Below are 24,749 nucleotides of genomic sequence, written 5' to 3'. Positions count from 1 at the left end.
TCTACTAAAAGGATTGGGGGGGAAAGTCATATTGCTAGCTTTTTCCTGGACAAAGAGGGAAAAGCTTGAGTTAATTAGCGTGGGGTCACAGAATATGGGGCAGCTAGATTCTCTGGAAGGAAAGTGGAAGGTGAAGCTTCTCCCTGAAGCTGTTCCTCAATCTTATTTGCACACAGAATCAATGGGAGGACTCTCTTAAAATACCACTGCCTGGACTCAACCCCCAGAGATTCTGATTTATTCATCTATGGTGGAGCCCAGGCATTGGGTCGCTTTTAAAAGCCCCTCCAGGTGATTCTCATGATCAATCAAAGCTGAGAACTATTGGCCTAAAGGCAGTCATTTTTGCAGATGGAGGGTAGCTTTTTTCAAATTGTAAAAGCTATACAGCAACTGCCACTAAAGGAAATTACTTAAAATGAAAAAATCATACCTAATCCTATGGCCCTTGCACAGCAAGTATTCTCAATGCTTTGTCTACAGGCAGACATATTTTTGCACAACTCTGTACATTGTAGTGATGCAATTTTCCTTTTACGTTTTTAGTTACCATTTATCATAAACTTCTTGCTTATGTCCCTATGTAGGGAGGCAGTTTAGGGTAGTGGTTCTGAGTGTGGGCTTTGGAGTTAGACAAATCTGGGTTAAAATCTCAGATTTTTCACTTGCAAACCGTGGATCTCCAGCAAACCCCATAACATACTTGAACTTCAGAGGCTCTACCAGTAAGATAGAAATAATGGTACTTACCTCTTAGGTACCTGGCTCATAGTTTCATTCTAAGGACTGATGTTTGTAAAAATACAGCAGAACACCTGGCAGGCACACTTCTGGCTTTCAATTAATGGTAGCTATTACTATCATCAGAACAAGTAGGATTATCTACTGAAAAGTAAGCCATTCTAGGGCACTAAATGTAAACAGACCAAGGGGTTGGGAGAAGAAGAAAGGGACCTTGTTCAGCCTCAGCAACCAGGACTCAGGTGCGCTGGGGGAGTGGCTTACAGAAGGTGGTTGTGTGTGTGTGCACGTGTGTGTGTGTGTGTCTGTGTGTACTAAAGGCCTGTACGGGGTGGAGTTACCACAATCCGGCATAATGCTGAGGGAGGAAAAATTCAAGATGGCCCCTGAATCACCTGTTTCAATAGCAACACCATAACAGCAACATGAGCCACAAAGAATACAGTGTACAGGCCAACTGAGCAAATTCTCTTGTTTTCTCTCCACAAGGCTGGAAAACCAGGCTGATTCCAAGGAGGATTGAGGGAACATCCCCGGGGGTCTTGGACTTATCACAGGTCAGGCCCTGAGGATGCAGGAAAAGCATTTCTGAGTCAGGTGGAGTGAGAGTATCAGGCCATTTAATTTGACTCTTAAAAAAATAGTAACACAAGTTTATAGAGGCACTATTCCAAGCACTTTAATTAATTAAATTAAATCATTCCATCCTTACAACAATCCTATGAAGTAGGTCTTGTTATTATCCCCATTTTACAGATGAGGAAACTGAGGCATAGAGTGGTTAAGTAAACTTGTCCAAGATCACACAGTAAATGGTGGAGCCAGACTCAAACACCCAGAGACCAGGCTATTAACCACCACTCTACCCCAAGCAGATGAAGTAAGACATAGTAGCTATTTTATAATTAAATTTAAATGGTCGTGAAGATACCATATTCTAATTTGCTCAATCATTCCCTTTTTTATTTAGTATTTTCCACTGTTATCTGTAGCAAACATCTTCATGCATATAGATTTTCACTTCTGTTGAATTATCTCCTTTGGATTATTTCTTGTGAATGGCATTACTTGGTCCAAGGAGATAAAAAATGTTGTAGTTGTTGCTACATATTGCTGTAGTGTTTACAAAACAGCCTGCACCAGTTGACAATGTCACTAGCAGGGTAGGAGTATACCACATTCACCCCCACCTCAAGCAGCATGGGGAGAATTATTTGTGTAAATAAATAAATATTTATTAAACTTCTTTTTAGATTTTACAGGTTCAAAAGTTGGAAATTTGCAGCATCAGGTTTGCTGGTCAGCTGGGCTTCTGGGAGTTTCCCTTTATGCAAGCCCCCTTCATTCACCTCACCCAAAGTTGAACCATTATTCCCTCATCGGTCCAGGTCTTGGACTCCCAAACTATCTGGAACTTTGGAAGGTGAGGGGCCCACACGTTTGGCCTTTGATTTACAGCATGCACTGAATGCCACCACATTTTGGCTGGGTTTTCTTTCCCACTGTACCAGCTGGCTTTCCTGCATGAATTGGAATGACCTTTAAGCCACATTAGCGGTCCCCCTGGTCACTGAAATGAGTGTTTCTCAGATTTTACTGTATCTACAAAACCCCTGGAGATCTTGTTAAAATGAAGATTCTGATTCAGTATGTCTAGAGCAGGGCCTGATCTAAAAAACTCCCAGGTGATGCTAATATTGCAGGTCCTAAGAACCTAAATTAAGCATTTAAATTCCTCAGATCAGACAACAAATAAAGCACAGGCAGTCCCATCAGAACCTTCCAATTCCAGCTCTGCCTCTAAAAGCCTCCATGTCCTCGGTCTAGTCAAGCCCTCTCTGAGCCTCAATTTCCCCATCTGTACAATGAAAGGATGAGACTACACATTCTCTGAGTCCCTTCTGTGGTTTTTGTTTCCATCTTGGACTTCTTTAGCCCATTCATATTATTTTCCCATAATATTTCTTCAACAAACAATATTTGAACTGAAAGAATGAGCATAGGCAACTTTTTAAACACTAGGAATGTAAGGATGAACAATTTCGATATAGTCCCTGAGTTTGCGGGAGCTCAAGTCCAGTGGAAAAGACAAGCAAATTAAAGTGAGTAAATAGCTTGATATGTGTTTGGGTAGGAAAAGCTCAGGGTGCCATGGGAGCAAATAGCAATTGGATTTCATCTAGACCGGTGGGAATCAGAGGAGACTCCCCAAAGGAAATCATTCCTAAGCTGACCCATAAAGGATGAGAAGTGTGATCCACGTGCAGTTGGGAAAGGGAAATGGACTGTGGTCCAGGCAGAGGGGAAGGCATGGCCAAGGCCCAGGGCACGAAAGAGCAGGGGCCTCTCATGAAGCTGGAAGAGGTGCGAGTAGGCAGAGCATGGAGGAGAAGTGGTGAGTGAGGGGCGGGGGAGATGGCAGTGTCCAGAGGGTCAAGGGCCTTGAGTGCCATGGACGTGGACAGTTTCCTAAATGTGATGGCAAGCCCTTGAAATGCCTAAAGAAGGGGTACAACTGACCTGAATTTTAGCAAGATCACTTTGTTTTTGTTTTTGTTTTTTGTGGTACGCGGGCCTCTCACTGTTGTGGCCTCTCCTGTTGTGGAGCACAGGCTCTGGCTGTGCAGGCTCAGTGGCCATGGCTCATGGGCCCAGCCGCTCCACGGCATGTGGGATCCTCCCGGACTGGGGCACGAACCCATGTCCCCTGCATCGGCAGGCGGACTCTCAACCACTGCACCACCAGGGAAGCCCCACAAGATCACTTTTGCTACGGTGTGGAGATGGGACTAATGGGGACAAGATCGAATGTGAGGAAACCAGCAAAAAGACTTGCAAGCGTCCAGGCAAGAGATGAGAAGAGCCTGGAGTAGGGTGCAGCAGTGGGAAATGGTGGCACTGGATGCATCAAGACAAAGGTAGGAGGTAGAATTGACAGGTCTTGGTCGAATGTGGGGAGTGAGTAGTTGGAAAAGTATAGAAATCTTAGTGGCTTACAGTAACAAACATTTATTTCTTGCACATGGGTCTGTGGGTCACTGAACTCAACCTAACTCAGTTGGGCTCAGCTCTAGGCTCCAGGTCGCTCAGGTCTGCCCCACATGTCTGCCATTCAAGCACCCCAGGCTGAAGGAACAGCAGCTATCTGTGGCCTGCTCTCCTCGTGACAGGTGGCAGAAGCACCAGCGGAAGAGCAACACAGGCGGCTCCCAGCACAGTGCCACTAGAGCCTCTATTAGGAACAGCCACGTGGTCATCCCTTTATTCAAAGCAAAACCCACGGACAAGCCCAAAGTCAATGAAGTATGGAAGTATACTCTGCCTCAGGATGGAAAGAAAGGGAGAGTGAAGATTTGCTGAACAATAATATAGTGTTCCACAGGGAATTAAGCCCAACCCCCAGATAAACGGTGGAGCCATTCACTGAAATAAGGAACACATAAGGAGGAACATGGTTTTGGATAGGGGTGCAGAGAGAAATGGACACCATCCATGGTGCGTGGAGTTACCAGTGAGATGTCTGAGCAAAGGTGTTAAAGAAACAATTGGATAAGTGGTCCACAGCTCAGGAGAGAGAGATGGGCTCGAGATATGTATTTGTGAGTCATCGACACAAGGTTGGCCATGAGAGGGGATGAGATCATCCAGGGAGAATCTGCAGTTAGAAACGGGGCAGGCCTAGCACAGAACCCTTGGGAACTTCAAGGAATGTTCTTGGAAGAGAGGCCCACAAAGGAGACCGAGCTGTAGCCAAACACAGAGCCAAAACATTGAGTCCTGGAAGCCAAGGGATGGAGATATCTCAAGAAAGAGGGAGTGGGCAAGAGTGTCAAACACTGGTAAAGTCCAATGGGTCTGGTCACATGGGTTTCCCTAGAGCTGGGCCATCAGACGCTAAGACAGAACATGGAGTGAGCTCTTTGAAAGAAACTCAGCAGCCTGCCTCTACCTCTGGAACAAGGCATAAGCAGACATATCCGCCCCTCTCTCAAATTAGATTTACCTAAGCTTTTCATCAAAGTACAACATACATTCAGAAAGATGCAAAAATTTTAAGTGAACACAAGTGTATAGCTGAAATATTTTCCCAAGATGAGCACACCATGTATCCAGCACCCCAGCAATACCCCAAAAGCCCTCCATTTGTCCCCTTCATGAAACCCCTTCCACACTCCGACTTTGAAAAGATGCCAGTGCAACATGAGATCAGCAGGGAACCTTGTTGAACCTGAGGCACACTAGTTCCTAACTCAGAACTTCCCATGCTCCCTGCTCCTTTCACCTCATCCTCTTCCCAGAGGGCTCTCTCTTTCCTTGATTCATTCCTTCCTCTCTCCGTTCATCCATGCAGTAAACTCGAGTTGAGGGCCTGTGTGTCATACACTATCCCATGAGGCAGAAAGAGAAAATAAAGGTGAGTAACCACAGGCCCCATGCTTAAAAAGACAGATGTGTCAACAGGCACTTACCATACAATGTGATGCTATGAAAATAGAGGTGGTACTGTGTGTGGGTGTACAGACTGCATGTGAATGTGCACTCAGGAAAACGCAGGTCGGAAACAATTGAAATTGTGCGGGCAGGATCAGCAGGACTTCTAAATCTTTGAGGGGTTGGAACAGGACTGGCTTTTGCTTTACGTCATGGACTTCCCCTGTAGCTGTCCTTCACTGCTCACCATTTGTTTCAAGCATAGGCGGATTCTCCTTCCCCTCTAACCCACACCACTGACAGTGCTGTAACTGGACAGTAGAGGGCGCTAAAAGACTATGCTTGATACAAACTGCCATGGCTTTTGCAATCCAAGAGGAAACACCTTCATGAAGCCTCTGGAAGAAGATGTGGAAACAGATGAAGCCCAGAGAGGGGAAGAGATGTGCCCAGGACAACACAGCTGCTCAGTAGCAGAACAAGCCCCTTCCACCAGGCCCATGCAATTTACTCTGTGATGCTCTAAATTTTCCAAAACTCACAATGTGTATAATTTTGTATAATTTAAGGATGCTTCTAGAAACATTATTCTTTTTCTTTTTTTTTTTTTGCCATGATGTAGAGGCATATTTCAGTTTATCACTCTCTTACAAATATAATACATATAAATGTTTTCTCTTTCTTCCTAAACCTGAAGCTGGTGTCGTGTTCCCTGGAGAAGTATGATGGTTCAGAGCACGCACGGGCTCTGGAATAAGTCTGGGTTTCACTGGAAGCTCTGCCTCGTTCTTGGCATGACCCTGGATACATGTCTTAACCACATCCAGTCTCTGGATCCTAATTTGTCAGATCGGGCCATGACCACACACGTACCACACAAAGCTGTTGTCAGGGTTAAGTGAGTGGATGCAAATGAAGTGCTCTGAACAATTCCTTGAGAGGAGTGGTTGCTCCATCAATGAGGGTTCTTAGTCTCAATCTCCTGGCTGGGCAGCACTGGGCAGCCACTCCTGCTGTGCCCGTGTGGGTGAGGAGCCCAGCGGTGTATCCTCCAGCCCTTGGAATCAACAGACTTGTTTGGTTTCGAGTCCCCATTCTGCCCTGTTTATGGGCTTTGTGATCATGAGCAAGTTCCTTCACTGCCCTGGGCTAGTTTCCTCATTCCTCAAAGGGCTGATAATATCACTATTATTATTACTTCCCCTAGTGCAGCAAGAATTCCTTTTAATTCAACAAATATTTTCTGATGCTCTACTATGCCCTAGGCCCCATGTATTATACTTGAGGATCTAGTAGTCAAGTGGGCTAGATACGCTGGTGATCATACAAATTACCAGAGACTATGATGAATACAAGAGAAGGAGCGCTAGTTAGGGGGTTCCAGGAAGTCTTCCTGGAGGAGGTGAAATCTCATTCGGCTTTTTTTTTTTTTTTTTTGGCGGTACGCGGACCTCTCACTGTTGTGGCCTCTCCCATTGCGGAGCACAGGCTCCAGACGCGCAGGCTCAGCGGCCATGGCTCAAGGGCCTAGCCGCTCTGCGGCATGTGGGATCTTCCCAGACCGGGGCATGAACCCGTGTCCCCTGCATCGGCAGGCGGACTCTCAACCACTGTGGCACCAGGGAAGCCCTCATTCGGCTTTTGACGAATAAATAGGAGTTTGCCAGACTCATCTTCCTTTGAAGTCAATGGAGATAGTTTGTGAAATCAGGGTGGTCTGTTGTACATCCAGCCAGAGCTTTTCTTTTGTCTTAACCTCATGGACCCCAGGCCCAATACTCCACCCTGTCTCCCTCTTTTTTCCCCAAATACCCCTCTGAGGGAAGCAAGGGAGCTTTGATAGGTTGGTGAATTAAACCTGCTTTAAAAGGAAAGGAGCCCAAACCATGGCAGTTGGGAAAGGGTGGGAGGCCCCCCGAGCCCACACAAACCACCTGGAGTGCCAGGGGCACCCTGACTAACCCCCGTGCCAAGGGAGCAGCCCACATCTCAAGACTGAGGCATCCCTCTGCCTTCCAGCAAAGTGGGCATGAAGATCCCAGCCTCTATTCCTCCTCCAGGCAGGCACCCCAGACATTGCCATTCACATCTTCGTGATTCTATCTCTGCCTGAATTGTTCTTTCTTATCCTTTCCCTGCCCACCCAAATTCCACGTTGTCACCTCCTCTGGGAAGACTCTGTTGTCTGCCACTCCTGGCATAGTGGTCCCTCCTGCACTTCCAGTGTGACCCCGAGTTACACCATCATCACCCTGTATTCTGGGGCTCTACCTCCCATTAAGCAGTGAGCTCTCTGCAGGCAGGCACTGTGTCTGAGTCATTTCTGCATCCTCAGCTCCTGATATAGAGCTGGACTCACAGGACCTCGCTCAGTAAATGTTTGTTGACTTGAACTGAACTGAACTGAACTGGGCCCAGAATTCCTGCCTTTTTCCAGTCAGTGTTTTTGTTTTCCTGTCTTGGCAGGAAGCAGAGGGCACACTCAGAGAGGTAACTGAAGAGCATGGAATGAACAAAATACTTCGAGGTCTGGGTGAGGTTAAAGGAAATCAAGATGGCGAAGCAGCCAGAGACTAGGTGCTGGGGGAAGTACTACCCCTAGGCCTGAAGGGGTGAAGGAGCTGGAGCCGAACTTGGCGAGAGCTGCAGCTGGCAGAGAGGGGCTACTCAGCAAGAGCTGAGGATGCAGCCGGTGCCAAACCGCAGCTTGGGGTAGAGGGGGAATCAATGCCTACCCTCCGTCCTCCCACCCATCCCCTGCTGTTGCCCCCCCACTGGTTGAAAGCAAATGGAAGCCAAAGACCAAAGGAGTCCGGGTGGCACAAGCCCCAGAAGGCAGCCTCCCTGGGTACACAGCAGAGTGAATGAAAGTACAGAGCAGACCCGGATGGGGAAATGGGGAATATGCAGCACGAGTGATTTTTCCCAAAATATTGTCCACATTGCATCGACATCAGAATGACTTCAGGAGCTTGTTTCAAGAGCAGATGCCTAGGCTCCAGCCCAGACCTACTAAATCAAAATAGCTATCCACGGGGCCTGGGAATCTGCATTCTTAGGAAGTTCCCAAAGTGATTCTAGAAATCACCTAAGGACCTCTGGAAAGTATGGAATTATGGGAAAGCTGAACTTGGTTAATTCAGAACTTGAACCTACAGAATCACCCCAGGTATGGGGCCTAATGATGTTGGTTCTCCATCTATGACTTCCAAAGGACCAGGGGAACCTCATTCATTCATTCATTCATCCAGCATTCCTGAGCATGTGCTAATGTCTAGGCCCTGTGGAGGGTTCGGGCAACATAAAGGTAAACCAGGATGCTTCCCACCTGAACATCCTAGGATAATGTCTTACATGCCATGTAGGGATTATTTGGGGGCTTCCAAAACCTGCCTACCCTGTGGGGATGACTCCTCAGTGCTTCTGCAAGCACCAGCTCAAGCACCAGGCCACATAGCAAACAAACCCATAGTTCCAACCACCATCACACGCATGACACCCAAATACACCTCTCTCCTGAGTTTGGGGAAACGTACACTTGGTAGCCCCACAGTGGCCCCTTATCCACATGGTCAAAGGGGACTCATCTTCTATCCTCACACCCCACCCCAAGGCTCTCAGCCTCTGTGAGTGGTGTGCCATCATCCGTACAGCTGTTTAAGCAGAAACCTGGGAGTCATTTGCAACACCTCCTTCCCCCCGACCCATGCCCCCAGTCACCAGGTCCATCCATTCAGCCTCCTAACCCTCCCACCCCTCCCCTTCTCTAGGTTTCTGCCAGCATTGCAGGTCATCTACATCTCCCCCCTTTATCACTGCAATGACCTAACAAGCTTCCTTGTCCCTTCCCAAGGCATTGTTGCCAGGGGGGGTCTTTTAAATATGCAAAATCCAAACATGTCACATCCCTGCTCAAAATCTTCAGTGCTCCCCAGTGCCCTCGGCACCTAGTCCAGACTCCTGACCATAGCACACAAGGCTCTGGCATCTGGCCAGGCCTCAGTTTCTACCTCCTTTCCCACCACTTCCCACCCCCTCCCTGCCCCACACACCCTCATACCCTCATCATAGACTTTAAGTTCATGCACCGTCGCACCTTCTCCCCAGAATGTTCTCCCCCTTCTATACCTGGTCAGTTCCTCCTTGCTTATCAAAGTCATCTGAAGTGTCATCTTATCCCTGAAGTCTTCTCTGACTCACCAGACTATACTCCCTCAGTATCTTGCTCTCATTTCTGATAGATTTTATCTCACCCCGCTGGGAATAGTCTATCTGTCTCTTTTATGAGTCTGTGATCTCTATAAGGACAAGGATCAGTCATGTCTAATTTGCCTTTATATCCCAGTGCCTGACAGAGTGCTTTCCAGCCCCCATGAGTGGGTGGATGGGGAGATAGATAAACTGAATGGATAATACTCTCTTGCACAGAAAAAGATCTTCCAAGAGAAGACCTAGGGAAGACTGCTTCATTAAATCCACTAATTTTGACAGGAGTTTCCACAACTAGTGGAGTGTACCACTCACTACACCAGGCTCTGTGCCAGCAGAGCAATCAAGAACAATCTCTCCCCTCGAGGACCTCATGATAGTAGGGGAGACATTGTCCTAGGCTTTTTCAGGTTACAAGGAAAAGACATACTCAGGTTTCATAGATACTGATGAAAGAGCTAGATTAAGATACTGCCTGCATAGAAGTGTCTCTTGCATGGAAGTAAGGAAGTATGAGAACCCCCCTAGCAGCAGCCCAGTCCCTCTGGAACAGTGCCTCCAAGGCAGGGATGTCAGGTAGATCTCATGGAGGTTAGAATTAAAGTTCCTTGATCAGTCAGCTTTTGCCCCAGTAATAGACCATCCCCCCAAAACTCAGTGTCTTAAAACAACAACAGCTTATTTGCAGTTTGGTTGTACTTCACATTTTCCTCCTTCTTCTGGGACCAGCAGTCTACGTGGGCTAGTCTTTCTATGGCAGAAGCAGAAGTTTAAGAGGAACAAGCTTGACCACACAAGTCTGCTGCAAGCCTCTGATTGCATCACACCTGCAAACATCCCATTGGTCAAAGCAAGTCACATGGCCCAGCCCAAAGTTCAGCAGGGAGAAGTGCAGCTACTTCTAGTGTAAGGAACTTCTGGGTCATGTGGCAGAAAGTTTGGATGCAGGAAGGAGGGAAGAATGGGGGCCAATGCAATCTCAATCTATACAACCTACCACACTCATTTTTCAGGATAGCGGTCATCTTGAAAACACATATTAATGACTTTGGTTTTTGTCTTCTCACAAATAAGCTCCATAAAATCAAGGACTTGACTGTATTCCCAGAACCTAGAACAGTGCATGGCAGATGGTTGGTGCTAATCAATAATTGTTGAATGAAAGATGCCTCTTGCTGCCTCCTGCTCACATCCTCACTTCCCAAGAGATGGCGTCTGATTAGACAGGGTTGTTAAAGATGGTACAGGGTGCCAACTAAGGAGTTTGGACTTTATTCAGTGGGCAGGCCCCGGGGAGCCGTTGGACGTTTGCAAGAAGAGGAGTAACCTGTTCAAATCTGTGCTTTAGCAAGATTAACCTGTTACCAGATTTCGAGAAAAAACTGAGGAAGCTGGAGACCAGTTGGGAGGCTATTTATAGGAGCTCAGGTGAGAGATAAGGAGGTCCTGGAGTGGAAGGAGGAGTCTGGGAAGGATGTGAGAACTATCATGGGGGTAGAATGGAGAGAACATGTCATTTTCTAAGATGACAAGACACGGAGGCATTGGGGCTGGGCGCCCAGGCAGTGGGCAGATGGTCAGTAGATAAGGTGCAGGTTTGTGTGATGGAGTTGATCTATTAGGTTGGGACGTGTTGAGTTTGAAGTGCTTCGGGGATATCTAGCTGGAGGTATCTAGTAGGCACCAAAAATGCAGAACTAGCCTTCAGAAGAGATTTCTCATGAATATCTTAATCTGTTCATTTATATCAAGTATTACATTTGCATATGATACCCACGTACGCAAACTCTTCTAAACCTGCTGGATATCCCCACGAGCTAAAGATCAGGCAAAGCAGCTTGGGGTGAGTTGTTTGGTTTTCATAAGTCTCCGTATGGAGGAGAAAAGGGCAAAGGACAGCAGCAGGAAATCAGATTCAGAGAGAGACACTTGACCTCTGCCAGGCATGAGCGCCTTTCTTTCTCTAGAACTTGAAACCCTGCCAAAGACAGCCCCCGGCTTTCATAAAATCAACACATATTTATTAGTCCCTCTTCTGTGCCAGGCACTGTGCTCAGGGCCAGAGACAAGGGGATTAATATGGAAAAGTCCCTGCCCTCGGGGTGGGAGAAGGGCAGAGACTTCCAGGCTTAGGTAAGCCCAACCAAGGGATACAGGAGCTTGGATAAACGTTCAGCGGGCATTAAAAACAGGGGCTGGGGCTTCCCTGGTGGCACAGTGGTTGAGAGTCTGCCTGCCCATGCAGGGGACAAGGGTTCGTGCCCCGGTCTGGGAAGATCCCACATGCTGCGGAGCGGCTGGGCCCGTGAGCCATGGCCGCTGTGCCTGCGCGTCCGGAGCCTGTGCTCTGCAACGGGAGAGGCCACAACAGTGAGAGGCCCGCGTACCGCAAAAAAAAAAAAAAAAAAAAAAAAACCGGGCTGGTCGATTCTGTCGGACTAGAGGGTGGAAGATAGTAATAGTCACCAAAGGTTCACGAAAGGTCCAGGTGGATGGGGATGGACAATTATACAGAACATTCCAGATACAGAGCATAACTTGAGTCAGGGCTAGTGACAGAGGTGAACCAGTGGACTGCATTAGTATTTTAGAAGGGCTGACACTTGAGGGCAGGAGGAAGGGGAGGAGAGGGGCCAGGGGAAGGAGAGGCCAAGGTGATGCAGGACTCAGATCGTGCACGGCTTTGAACCCCAGGAGAAGGAATTAGAAATGTAGCCAGGATTTTCTGTCCCTGAAACATTTTACATAGGGGTCCTGAAGGTCTGGCTTTCCCTTCCTTAGGAGAACAAGGTAACTCATAATAAATCCTGATTGATTATCTAAAAGTAGATAAAATATTTTAATCCCCTACATGACATAGCCATGCATGTTCAAAGGCTTACAAATTATGTGCATGTTGTTTTCAGTCTGAAAACGCCTTCACGCATCTTACCTCATCCAGCCCTCACAGTATTTGAGACGGAGGTGTTCTCAATATCTCATTGACATATGAGACCATTAGATTTAGAAGGAGTTCCTAACAACTACTTCTCACAATAATCATGGAAACCTTTCTTCAAAAAGCCTTAAAGATTAGCGTGAGAATGTCTAACTAAGGAAGCCTGTCTGCTCTCAGGAATGAGAAAAGTGTGTTTGGCTGTCAAATGACTTTCGGAGAACTGTGTTGGTTGGGCCGGTGATTTCCAAATGCCCTTCAGTCTGTGGACCAGTTGCACTGGATTCACCCAAGAGTGTTCACTCCCCAGGTGACTCTGATTTACAGTCACCTAGAAAAGTGGTCATTTGGCCTCTTTTGGTTGCAAGAATAACTTGAGGCCTTAATGGTGAAAATGTGTTCCACAGGCCTCCTGTCTTGGCATCACTCAGGTAGCTTAATTACCATGCAATTTCCTGGACTTGACCCAGATCTATCAAATCAGAATCTCCAGAGGTGGGACCCTGAAATTTATATTTCGAACAAGCTCCCAAGATCTGCATGTTCATTTACTTATGGATATCTCTTACTATGTGACAGACACCATTCCAGGCATGGGGGTGTAATGGTGAGAAAGACCCACAATATCCCTCCCCTAAAGACACATTTTGACTCAGTTCTTTGAATGCTGGGGTTTGACAACGGCCTTAACATAATGCATGGTTGCTGTATGACTACAGGAGCCAATATGAAAGATGGACATCTCAAAGAATCCCAGAATAGACACCCAGCTGGGCCTGGGCAAGCCAGGGATAAAAGCAGTTTGGAAAAGAAAGGTCACAAGGCAGAGGCCTCAGCAGCAGGAGCTCCTGTTGTGGCAGCCCCAGTTATCTCGTGCTGGTTAAGAAACCACTCTCAAGACTCAGTGGCTGAAAATGACTTTTTTTTTTTTTTTTTAATTTCTCATGATTCAGGATGTTGACTGAGTGGTTCTTCTACTGGTCTTCTCTGGGCTCAGCTGAGACAAATCTGGCCTGACTGGGCCGCTCTCCATGGAGTCCTTTATCCCGGGCTTCTTAATGGTAATGGCATGGTAGTCCAGGGTTCCATGAGGGCCAGCCACAGTGGCAAGTGCCTATTAAATATCTACTTGTGGGGCTTCTCTGGTGGCGCAGTGGTTGAGAATCTGCCTGCCAATGCAGGGGACACGGGTTCAAGCCCTGGTCTGGGAAGATCCCACATGCCGCGGAGCAACTAGGCCCGTGAGCCACAACTACTGAGCCTGCGCGTCTGGAGCCTGTGCTCCGCAACAAGAGAGGCCGCGATAGTAAGAGGCCTGCGCACTGCGATGAAGAGTGGCCCCCGCTTGCCGCAACTAGAGAAAGCCCTTGCACAGAAACGAAGACCTAACACAGCCAAAAATATAAATAAATAAATAAATAAATAAATAAATAAAAATAAAGGAATTCCCTTAAAAAAAAAAATCTCCTTGTGACTTGTTTGCTGATGTCCCATTAGCCAAATCAAGTCACTTTCACTTAGCCTCAGTGTGGGAGGGGACTACACAGGTATAGGACACCAGGAAGTCACTTCTTTGGGGGTCATTAGTGTAACACTTGACCACAGTTTCTCTGGTTGTCTCTTTTTTTTTTTAATTTTTTAATTTATTTTTTTTGGCCATGCCACACACCTCACGAGAACTTAGTTCCCTGACCAGGGATTGAACCCGGGCCCACGGCAGTGAAAGTGCGGAGTCCTAACCACTGGACCAGCAGCCAAGTCCCTCTCTGGCTGTCTCTTGATCTTGGGATCTGTTTGTGCGCCTTCTCACTTCCTTCCCTGTGTTCTCCAGTTTAAATATCTACATGAGACTTCCCTGGTGGCACAGTGGTTAGAAATCTGCCTGCCAATGCAGGGGACACAGGTTTGATCCCTGGTCCAGGAAGATCCCACATGCCACAGAACAACTAAGCCCGTGTGCCACAACTACTGAGCCTGCGCTCTAGAGCCCGCGAGCCACAACTACTGAGCCCGCGAGCCACAACTACTGAGCCCATGTGCCAAAACTACTTAAGCCTGCACGTCACAACTACTGAAGCCTGCGCACCTACAGCCCATGCTCTGCAACAAGAGAAGCCACCGCAATGAGAAGCTCGCGCACTGCAATGAAGAGTAGCCCCTGCTCACCACAACTAGAGAAAGCCTGCACGCAGCAATGAAGACCCAACACAGCCAAAAATAAATAAAGTAAATAAATAAATTAAAAAGAAAAGATTACTTCAGTGTTAGTGTTGCTTAATAAATAACTAAAGAGATATTTTTTCCTCCTGAATGGGAAGGATACTTTCCTTTGCTCCATATGCCAAGGCTGGCTTTGCAGAATGGGTCCATTTCCTCCTGCTGGACAGTCCTTGTCTGTCCCCATTTCCGTGCAGGGACATGGACAGCCAGGCTGGGTTGGGTTTTCAGTGGCTCCGCCAAAGCTGGAGACAGAGCAGTACATGTTCCCACGGTCACCTCTTTATCCAAAGCATGGAAAACTGACTTCATAACTGGCACAGGCTATGTTTGGGTCAGGAACCCAATATTAACTACAAAGACTGACCTCAACCCAGGGAACTTGAAAAGAAACTAGATAACACTGTTGGGAAATTATTCCCTCCTGTGAACTGGCATTTGAAAGACGTACTAATATTATGCCCATTTTTTTAAATGCCACTGAACAAAGTGTAATGGAAAATAATACACTGGCCTTGGGAAGTCAAGGGACTTGGGCTGACTTGAACATATCAATAAGGCAATCCAATTTCAACTAGTTTTCTCTCACATCACATGCTTGGTAGGTTCCTGGTTCTCTCTAGGCTCCCAGCATAAGAAGAAATGATGGTAGCAGACTTGCTCAATTGTATATAATGTGTTCAGTGTGAATCTAGAGGAATCTAAATGCAGAAGGAGGGGCCCCTGAGTCTGCCTATGCAGTCAGAGAAAGCTGGTTACTCAGACTGCACACAACTGAGAGACAGATGAAGGCTGCCCTCAATGCATCCATCCTACAGTGGGAGGATGAAATATCGTCACAAGTGCTGACAAAATCGGCCAGCTTCCCATGTTTGAGACTGTTTATGATTCTAGGTCACAATGAAATTGAAACCATGAGACACTAAGTGGGGTTTAGCATCCCCACTCTATTCCCTAGTAATTTCTATGTTGCATTTTACTCACTCTGTTATTCCTGGTCCTGATGTCTAAAGATGGAGCTCATGGAATTAACAAGCTCAGCAACCCAGGGAGAAAACAAAGCGGTCCTTGGCCTGTAGACCTTCTGCCAGCACAACTAGGTGACTCCCGGGTGTGAAGAGGCAGGGTTGATGTCCTAAATCCTTGAGTTGTTTCACAGAGACAATGAGTCATAGTGATATCTAATCACTAATTAGTTATACCTTATCTGGGACACCACTGATCACATTGCTCCCTAATCTACCTATCTACAACCATTTGTGTCTCTTTTCTATCCCTCTGTTGGTCAATTAATTATCAAGCTTGCATGAAAAAATTCTGGAAGAAATTCCAGAAGGACTTTAGATACAAAGTAACACTTCTTGCTCACTGCCAAAAGGCCAGAAATTTTTCAGAAGGGGCTCATAGCCCTTTGCATACCTTGCTCAGAAATTATAGTCACAGGCCACATAATCAGAAGATCTCTGGTCCCATTCAGGGGATTTTCCAAGAGCCTTCCAAAGGGACGTGCACGTGTATAACCAAATGCAAGTCAAAATGAGATGACTCCTGGGGTACAGGAGTTAGAGAACTCATAACCAGTTGGGATAATCCAGGAAGAGGTAGCTGGTAAGATGGATCTTAAAGGATGGATAGGATTTCTTTTTTTTTTAATTTATTTTTTTATACAGCAGGTTCTTATTAGTTATCCATTTTATACATATTAGTGTATATATGTCAATCCCAATCTCCCAATTCATCACACACACACACCCGCCACTTTCCCCTCTTGGTGTCCATACGTTTATTCTCTACATCTGTGTCTCTATTTCTGCCCTGCAAACCGGTTAAGGATGGATAGGATTTCAACAGGCAGAGATGAGAGAATGAGTCATTTCAGGAGGTTGATATGGGTGGCCTTCATTCCTCAAGGGGAAACAAGAACAAGGTTTGTGCTTGGGCTTGGACTGGGGTGACCAAGGCTGGACATGGTGGTGGCATCAAAGACCAAACTGAGAGAAGCTCACAAAGGTGAAAAAATGGAGACAGAGTAATGTTTTCTCATACAGAAGCTGGAGAACTTCACCTTGGAAGGGGAGTTTTAGGATGAAGAAGAGCGGCGTCTGTGTCGGCTTTGGTGGCTGCCACATGAAGTCAATCCCCAAGCACTATTCAGGCATCTTGGCAGGAAATCAGACGACTCTCATCAACCCATACCTTGTATGCAAAGATGATATGTCTTAGGAGCTCTGCTGTCTCTAATCAAACACAGATTTCTTTAACTTCACATGTGACTCATGTTTACAGAGGCATCGCTGGATAGTCTGTTTGGACTGCGATGCAGTGACTATGTGTACCATGGAAAAAATGAGAAAGACATCCTAGCAGGACGCCAGAGCGCAGTTGAGGAAATCCTGTGATGTGTCATCCGTGCAACGCTAGAAGGTCACCAGAGCACGGGGCAGGCTGAACAGCGTCCCCCGTTCTTGAAATGTCACCAGGGGGTGGGAGCACAGTTTTCTGCCAGGCCCAGATCAGGTTTCCAGCGTCTCAGGGATGAAATGGTCAGCCAAGCTAGGACAGGTTTCAGATGACCGCCTTTTCCTGAATGCAACTGAGTCGAGGCCTGGGTTGTTGCAGTTCCCCATCTTCTTTCTCTGGCCGTTTTGTTACCAGCTGTGTCAGGAAAGCTTGACTCTTGATCTTAAGGTCACTGAAAGGACTTTAACTTCTTGTTCATCCTCATCCAAAGCTCTTCTTTTCTGTTCCATTCCTCAGCCACATGCATTTCCAAACCAGGAGTAAGAGTTCTTGACTTTCTTTTGAGCAAGGTATACATTGTCAGGCCCTGGTCATACTTACAGCCTTGACTTGTCAAGTAACCTATGCTCTGTGCTTCGTTAGCAAAATTTAGAGGGAGTCAAAAATGTAAAACAATTTTTAAAATATATTGTGCACACATCATTATTTTTTTCCAGAGAGAACTGGTTTACTTTGAAATAAGTTATATGTCCCACAGTAGATAATTCAGAAGGTACACAAATGTTTATAGCAAAAAGTAAACACCCGTCCCTCTCTTGCCCCACTTGTCCAATTCCTCTTCAGGAGGTAACGACCTTCCTTGTTTCAGTTTTGTGTGTACTCTACATACTTCAATGTGTTTGTTTTAAGGTCCACTCCTCTAAGCAAACATGACCACCACTATGACTGCCACCATTACTGCCTCCTTCCAGTCCCATGGTTAGCTTGTTCTTGGCCCCAGGAGAGCATGGTTAGATGGATGAAGTCAGAGATCCAAGGTCAAGAGCAGAGAGCCTGAGAGCTCTCTATCAGGGGGTCCGTATTTGCCTGAAGGGAATGCTGTCTCACCACATCTCTTTCCCTCCCCTTCTGCCCCTCTAGATATGCACCTCCTTTAAGAAGCTGCTCCTGTCCTTAGTCCCATTCATCAAAGCATCAGTGATACCTACAAGATCATCTCTTAGTAAAATTTCCCATCCTTTTCATTTATTACTCAGACTATGTTCTTGGTGTGCACACATTGGAGGCTGTAGGACAGAAGTTATAAAACTTCAGTGTACATAAGATTCTTATAGTTAATTACAAAATGCAGGTCCCTGGGTTCCACAATCAGAGATTCAGAAGGTCTGGCCTGAAGCCAGGAGTCTGCTTTTTCACAAGGACCCCTTCTCCCAAGGTGCACTTGATATATGGTTCCTGGATCAAACTTTTAAAACGCTGCCTTCAGTATTGTTCCTGACTCCTTTCCCTTGACTCATCTGTTAAGGAAACCCTGAGTGTTTCCTTTATCATTGCCGATTTTTTAAAGCCATGACCTGTGTGTGGACTCTTCTACATTGCCTGGGTGTTTTTCTCTTTCTCCTTCTGTTCTCGGGCACTTGAACCTTCAAGGTGTGGTTGGGAGACTTGACAAACCCATTCTCCCTGGGTTTTGTAAGATGACACCACTCCTTTCAAGGAAGGCCATTGCTTAAATACTATCAGCCACAGCTCAGGATGCCAACTTTCACTCTCTGCATTTCTCTTCACTTCAGAGTCAGATCTCAAAGTCCCTAGACTAACATTTCCATTTTACATGCAGCAGCAAATCTATGTGGCGGTCCATGGGGCTATTATGGTCCTTTTGGTCCTCTGGCCTATCTACAGCAGGTGCACAAGAAGAGTGTTTTTAAAGCTCAGGTCTGTGTATCCCTGAGGGTTCGCTCATGTATTCTTGAAGGTCTGAAAACCCTCTGAGATAATTGTTGAATGTTATCTTTCCATTTTGATGATAATATTAAAAATATATGCATAATCTGGATCCTGTGGCTGACTCCCTTACAATGGAGGGCTGCTACATGAATTCAGTCCCATATTCAAAGGGACAATTTAAAGGGACAGCATTTAACTTTTGGTGTGTTGACAAGCACATCTGGCTTCCGTCTGGCTCAGACTGAAAGACTGAGTCCTTCCTGGGGGTGACAAGGGGAGGGGCCTCAGGTTCTGGCCCCTGGTACCTCTTTGGCTTCATCTCTTGCAGCTTGCCCCTTGCCCCACCAGCCTCCTTACTGCAGACGTGCTCCCTTAAAGGCATTTCTACTGTTATTCTCTCTGCCCAGAAGGTTCTTCCCCCAGATATCTGCATGAATAATTCCCTCATCTCCTTCAGGTCCTTGCTTAAGTGATTAACTTTCTCAGTCTTATTTCAAATTGCAACTCCCCACTCACCCCACCTCCACCCCTCTGCCTATCACCCTTACTCCTGGCCTCTTCACATACAACCACATTCACTTATTCATAATGTGTGTTGTTCATTGTCTGGCTTGCCCTGTTAGCATGCATGCCCACAAGAGCAGAAATAGTTGTTTTGTTCACTGATGTCTCCCAGGCACTTAGAGCAGTGCCTGACACACAGTAGGTGTTTAATAAATATTTGATGAAGGAATGAATGAATGAACAACATTCACCTCATCTCTCTTCTTGTATTTATGCTCAATTTGTTCATCGGTTTTCCAGACAAAACTCCTCTTTTGGCAGTGATGATTTGCAATGGAAAGATCTTTTTTAATGGCTAAAACTTTACACTTAAAAATTTGTGTTTCTCAAAGTGAGATCTATGTGGTCCAAGAATTCCAAGAATGCAAGCTGAGGGGATGAGGGGTCCCAAGTCAGACTAACACGTCTCTACAGGCTCCTGACTTGACCACTTCCTCTCCCTCCCTCCTGGGCCAGGGACAGACAGCCTGTCGCGATCTGCCACCGCTGGACAAGCACAGACAGGCCTCGGTGAAAGGAACCTCTCAGGTTTTCGCCCAGTTTGAGTGTCATTTTCCCTCTCTTTGCCTCGCTTTCTTTGGCTTGCCAACTTTCAAGTTCGTTTCATTTTTCCTGGTAATAAAAGAAACACACTTATCGTAAAACAAGATTTAGGGACCTCTAAAGACAAAGAAATAGATGCCCAAAGACTTGAAATTCCCCTGATTTATAAAAGATACCTTCTGTATTTTGTTTCTCTGCTTATAAATGCAATACTGAGAGACAGCCGCCACCATTAATATTTTGGTGCATTTCTTCCTAGCCCTTTTTCTATGTGTATGTATTAAGATGAAATATCGGAAGTTGCCAATATTCAACCATTGTTGACCTAGGAAATGGCGATTTTATATGGTATATCCTAGTCATTCACAGAGTTGAAGCCATACTATGCATATAATTTTACATCCTATTCTTTTCACTTGTCATTATAACAGCACCACTTGCCCATGTATTCGTGAGCTTGCGTTAACAACACAAATAATTGATGAGCATTAGCATCTCAGCGGGGAGCCTTGCCTCATAAATCATTGAAAACAGTCCACGTGGTGCCCAGGTTTCCTGAGTCTTGATATGAATGACAATCGCAGTGATTCTTCCAGGAAACTCGTCCTATAAATGCCCCCAGCCAATTGCCTGGGTGCAGTACCTGGCACCAGATTTTCTGCCCAAATGGCAGCTTCTGGGAATGCTGCTAGTAACTGTGTCCACTCGTTCATCTTGTTCCTCTTAAATGAATTTGTTTCTTACCAGGGATGCATATTGGGTTTGTGGTATGTCTTCCTCTCCAATGAAATGACTCTCTTTGGCTTTTTGTGTTTACTGTTGTTTGTTTAGTGGTTTCTGGGCCAGGTACAGTTTACCAGCATGATTGAAAGAGAGACCTGACTTTTTTTAGCTTACCAGCAGTAGGAGGGCTGCTTCTAGGGCCCTGGCTTTCTCTCTGCAAACATCATCACACCATCAAGTCTGTACTTTTTCATCACAGCAGAGTCCTGAGGAGTCCATGGACCATGTGGTCCCTTTATGTTGTGATCCTGCCTCCAAAATGATTGCCCAGGGACAGTAATCTAGGTGGGTCCTCATTATCTGAGACTTGGGATAGCCCTGTTCCTCACTGGGTCTCTATTTGCTCTAGATCTGGCTGGGTTCAACCACATAGACTAAGAAGATTATATGTCCATCCAAAAGTCTCATTTGCATAAGGTTTGGGAGCTTATAAGATCAACTGTCATTGCTGATAATAACATCATGTCACTCCAGGTGCAACAGTTTAAAAGGATGAACTTTAACATTTTGGCCCCAAGAATAAAACAGTAACAGGAGACCAGAACATTTAAAGGTAATCTACAGCATATAAACATATCAAAGGGGTAGAGGAAAGAAGGCAAAAAGACACAAAAAACGAAATATGTGGTCTCTCTTATGATCAATACATGGCAAGCAGAGAGGCAATATTATAAATATTGACCCTGGCTTTGAGGTCAGTCCAACTTGCATTTAAATCCTGACCCTGTCCCTTACTAGTTGTGAAAGGCTCCTAGACTGCTTCCTTTTCAGTAAAACTGACCTAAAAACACCCACTCTGCAGAATGACTGTATGCAGTAAAGACAGAATCTGTGTAAAATATTGATCACACGTGAGCTTGATAATAGTAGTTATTATTGTTATTATTAGACATACAAAACTTCAAGAATTTTTGATTTGATCTTTTAAATGTTTATCATTGCAAACACAACATTGGGACAGTAATAGATAAACTTAAATAGAAAAAACCTCACTACCCACCAAAATCAGACTATTTACATTTTCCCATATTTCCATTACACAGGGTATTTGTATTTTCAGCCTTTTTTCACCTAACATTGTACTGTAAGTTTCCTCCTGTTGCAACACGGTTTAGTTTAGTGTAAAATAGTTATTATTTCAACAAATATACCATAATCTAATTAATCATTCCTCTGTTTGTGAACATTTATTTGCTCGGGGAATATTCTTTCCTTTTGTTCCTGTTTCTGCTATGGTGAGTTGAAATGCACGGTTTAAAAAATATTTAGGTCTTTTTCCTTAGGTGTCTAGATATTTTTTAGCTCGAATTTGAGCACTGTATAAACTAATGACTGTTCACTGTGGATAAAGAAGAGGTAGCTTCAGCCTAGTTTCTAGTGTAAGGCAAATTGGGACAACTCCAAGAATCGTCGGGTTTATTAACCTCGGTTTCCTCATCTCAGCACTCGACAAACTGGTATGAGGATGACCTATAACTGAGGTAGGCACCCAAAAAATGGACCTTTAAAGTGGACTAAACCTGCTCACGTTCTTGATTTCATTCATTCCCCACACAGCGCCCAGACCGAAGCGGTAGATATTCATATTATTTGAAGCACAGGGGTAGGTATTCATATCATTTGGGGTAAGGTTCTTACCCCAGGTCACACAGCGGCTGGGAGAGGACGAAGAACGTCTTTCGCGGATTCTGAATTCCCAGCTTTCCCACTGGGCTTTGAAAAAAAAAAAAAAAAAGCCCCCAGACCCCACCCTAACTGAGGGCGGGAACTGAGTGGCTGAGGGTCCAGCTGAGCTACGCGGGAGGTGTCCTGCGCCCTGTCAGGAGGCTCCGCCTCCCGGGCTCTCGGGCCCCGCCCGGCTCCGAGCATGCCCAGTGCGCTCCCCGCCGTCCCAATGGTGCCGGGAGAGCGCTGCAACTCCAGGTTTTGCTGGCGACCGGAGGTCCGGGGGCGGGGGGCGGGTCCGGGCGGGTCCTGTTCCGGGGACTCCCTGGCTCGGTTGAAATTCCCCGGACAAGACGCTCGGGCGGCGTCCTGTGCAGGGGCACAACTCGGGGTCAGGGACCGAACTGAAGCACCAGGTGCTGCCAGCTGCCGCCGAATGGTCCTAGGCCCACAGGGCCGTTGGACCCTCAGGCATCTGGTCCGGACAGGATGATTACAGCCGTCACTCCATCCTTTCATTCACATATTCATTCAACAAACTGTTTTTGAGCACCTACTGTGTTCCAGGTGCTGTCGTAGGGGCTGGGACAATGTAGCGAAGAAGGGCAGGGCTACAGCCCCAGAGCTAAAACTCCAGAGGTGAATACACAATAAGAAGTAAGCAAATCAGGGGAAAAGGCAGTTACCGACTTCATCTCCTGCTACTTTGGCCTGCTTGCTATTTCCTAAGCAGTCCTGCGCCTTAGTGTCTGCACTGGCTGATCCCTCTGCCAGAAATGCTCTCCCCAATTTATCTGCGTGGCTGAAATGTCTCACCACGTCATTGAAAACTGCATTCCTCCACCCCAAGTTTCTTTTCCCTTCGTAAAGCGTATCACCTTCTACTACGCAGTTTGCTTTTTTGCATGTTTATTGTGTATCGCCTAACTCTCTTCCGCCAAACTCCGGCAAGGGACAAGATTTCTGTGTATTCACCGCACGTGAAGAATCAGAGTAAGTGATCAATAATTATTTGTTGAATGAATTAATGGATAGTGATAAATGTGAAGAAAATAAAGTGAGGACATGGAACAGGAGGCTAACTTAGTAAGGTGGTCAGGGAAGGCCTCGGAGAAGGAGGACCTACGTACAATAAGATTCCAGCCACGGGAATAGCTGGGCAAAGACGTCCCACACAGAGGAGGAAAGGCATGTGTAAATGTCCTGAGGCTAGACAAGTTCTGAGTGTTTGATGGACAGAAAGTGCTCATGGGGCTGCAGGAATGCAGGAGCCAGATCAGGTAAAGGGCCCATAAGTCTTGGGAAGAAAGTTCAAGCCAGGAAGTTTCTAGTGGAACGGGATGGGCACTGCACTGGGAGTCAGCAGGACCCCAGCTGGGCAAGACTTCTCCTTAAGTCAAAAATTTGTTTATCGCCGGCTGCTCGACATTCCTAGGCATAAAATCACTTAGAGCTGGGCACACAGTAGGTGCCCAATAAATGGTAATGGAACGAATGCCTGCGTGCATGCGCGAGGGGACACCGGGCTGCACGGAACTCGGCAAGAGAACCCTGGTGGCCCTGGGAGACGCGTCCGAGCACACCGGCCTCGGGTGGGGGCGGGGGCGTCCCGCAGGGCGTTCCGGGAGCCCGCCCCCCGCCCGGCGCGCGGGCCCGTCGCGGCCAGTCGGGCCGGCGGGAGCCGCCCGCGGGCGGCACTGGGCATGCTCAGACGGCGGCCAGGTCGCGCCGCGAGCGAGCTTCTGCGCCGCCCGCACGCGCGACCTACCTGGGCGCCCCGCGCCCCCAGATGCTGCAGGTACGGGCCGGCGCGACCCCAGCGGGCTGGGGGCAGGGCGCGGGGCCACCGGGGGCCGGGGTCGCGCTGAGCGCTGCCCCGCCCCCACCCTTCCCCAGGCGCGCGGCGAACGCGCGGGCGGGCTGGCGGACGCGGCGGCCCCGGGTTCCCGGCGCCTCGTCGGGGCGGGGAGGGCGCCCTGGCCGCGCTCACCTGGTGGGGCGCGGGTGGGAGGGAGCAGGCCGGGCCGGGTGGGGCTGGGTCCCGGCGATCCGGGAGGGCCCAGCGGCCGGCGATCTGGGAGGGCCCAGCGCCGCCGCGACCGCGGCCCCTGCCCCGGCCGCCGAGGGGTCGCACAGCCCGTGTGGAGCCAGCCAAGCGCGGCGGCCAGACCTTCTCTGCTCCCAGGGCGAATTCGCCTCTCGGCTTTCAAAGATGGCATTTCCTGGGCCTGGCATGAACTCCAGCGCCAATAAATCCTCCCCGTTCCACGGGTGATATGGAATGATTTATCAGGTACCTGCGGTGAGACAGCTGCAATGGGGGAGTGTATGTGAGAGTGCCCAGTCCCCCGGAAATTCCCGTTTTCAGCACCCTGAACTTACTGAGAAGTTGCGGTTGCCTTAAAAATTCATGGGAAGTTGAGACGACTTGACACCTGGGTTTTCCGAGGTGGTGGAAAGAGCGTGTGAC

The 24,749-nt window shown here is 47.2% G+C and overlaps 2 protein-coding genes across 6 annotated transcripts in view; one reads left to right on the top strand and one right to left on the bottom strand.

Moving 5' to 3' along the window:
* PALM2AKAP2 (PALM2 and AKAP2 fusion) overlaps window positions 1–24,738 on the bottom strand; it is a 624,976-nt gene extending 600,238 nt beyond the window's left edge. For 2 of the 3 annotated variants that reach the window (XM_081237131.1, XM_081237133.1), the window contains exon 1: window positions 22,253–22,378. The gene's annotated coding sequence lies outside the window, so the exon portion shown is untranslated. Of the gene's footprint in view, window positions 1–22,252; window positions 22,379–24,661 lie in introns of those variants that run through there. The other variant, XM_081237132.1, reaches the window with a different exon arrangement.
* The window catches only part of PTPN3 (protein tyrosine phosphatase non-receptor type 3), a 110,329-nt gene continuing 109,569 nt past the window's right edge, over window positions 23,990–24,749 (top strand). The window contains exon 1 of one of the 3 annotated variants that reach the window (XM_081237138.1): window positions 23,990–24,077. The gene's annotated coding sequence lies outside the window, so the exon portion shown is untranslated. Of the gene's footprint in view, window positions 24,078–24,364; window positions 24,573–24,749 lie in introns of those variants that run through there. The other 2 variants (XM_081237142.1, XM_081237140.1) reach the window with 2 other exon arrangements.

The sequence above is a fragment of the Mesoplodon bidens genome (genome assembly GCF_964165515.1).
Source record: "Mesoplodon bidens genome assembly, chromosome: 6".
Classification (NCBI taxonomy): domain Eukaryota; kingdom Metazoa; phylum Chordata; class Mammalia; order Artiodactyla; family Ziphiidae; genus Mesoplodon; species Mesoplodon bidens.
Note: the sequence above shows the minus strand (reverse complement) of the source record. Positions and strands in the feature narration are given on the sequence as shown.